Source organism: Pectinophora gossypiella, unplaced genomic scaffold (assembly GCF_024362695.1).
Source record: "Pectinophora gossypiella unplaced genomic scaffold, ilPecGoss1.1 Pgos_79, whole genome shotgun sequence".
NCBI classification, from domain to species: domain Eukaryota; kingdom Metazoa; phylum Arthropoda; class Insecta; order Lepidoptera; family Gelechiidae; genus Pectinophora; species Pectinophora gossypiella.
In genome coordinates this window covers 110,583-111,837 of record NW_026063289.1, presented here as the reverse complement: position 1 = coordinate 111,837, position 1,255 = coordinate 110,583, and positions in this window count along the sequence as shown.

The window sequence follows — 1,255 nt, the reverse complement described above, 5'->3', positions numbered from 1 at the left end:
TTCATTAGAAACTCGTATCTCTCAAGTATATAATTTCATGTTGTTTACCAATCTTTATCAATGCAACGGTGTTGCGAACGATACTCATAACAGGTGGCTCGACCTGGTTTTCCACAACACTCCATGTGTGGTGAGTCGCGTGGCGCCGCTGGCGGTCCCAGAGGACGCCCACCACCCCGCGCTGCGCGTGGAGCGCGTCGCCCCCCGCCGTCCCGCCGAGTTGCGATCGCCACCGCGCACGGTGCATAGGTATTTCTCAGCTGACTATGACTTAATAAGGAGTGCATTATCTAAGGTTGATTGGTCATTTCTTTCGGAAGTTATTATTATGGACTTGGCTCTCGGCAAATTCTATCACATCTATACTTATAATAAATCTGTAGAGAGGTCAATTCTGTACATTAAATATTTTTTCAAAATAACTATCAGGGGGTGATAAGTGATCGATACTGATGCCAAAAATGCAATCAGTAAAATTTTTGTCTGTCTGTCTGTCTGTCTGTCTATCTGTCTGTCTGTCTGTCTGTCTGTATGTTCCTTATAGAAACAAAAACTACTGGACGGATTTTAATGAAACTTGGTACAATTATTCTTCACACTCCTGGACAGGTTATAGTATACCTTTCATCACGCTACAATCAATAGGAGCAGAGTAGTGAAGGGAAATCCTTTTGTATGAAAAACCTAAACCACTCAAGTTAGACGTTTGAAATTTGGCATGAAGGTACCTTAGATACCGTAGAGGTGCACTAAGAAAGGAATTCCCGAAATTCCTACGGGAACGGGAATTAGCGGGAAAATCCTTTTGTATGAAAAATCTAAACCACTCAAGTTAGACTTTTGAAATTTGGCATGCAGGTACCTTAGATAACGTAAAGGTGCACTAAGAAAGGAATTCCCGAAATTCCCACGGGAACGGGAATTAGCGGAAAAATATTTTTGTATGAAAAATCTAAACCATTCAAGTTAGATGTTTGAAATTTGTCATGCAGGTACCTTAGATACCGTAGAGGTGTACTAAGAAAGGAATTCCCGAAATTCCCACGGGAACGGGAATTAGCGGGAAAATCCTTTTGTATGAAAAATCTAAACCACTCAAGTTAGACGTTTGAAATTTGGCATGCAGGTACCATAGGTACCGTAGAGGTGCACTAAGAAAGGAATTCCCAAAATTCTCACGGGAACGGGAATTAGCGGGAAATACCTTTTGTATGAAAAATCTAAACCACTCAAGTTAGACATTTGAAATTTAGCA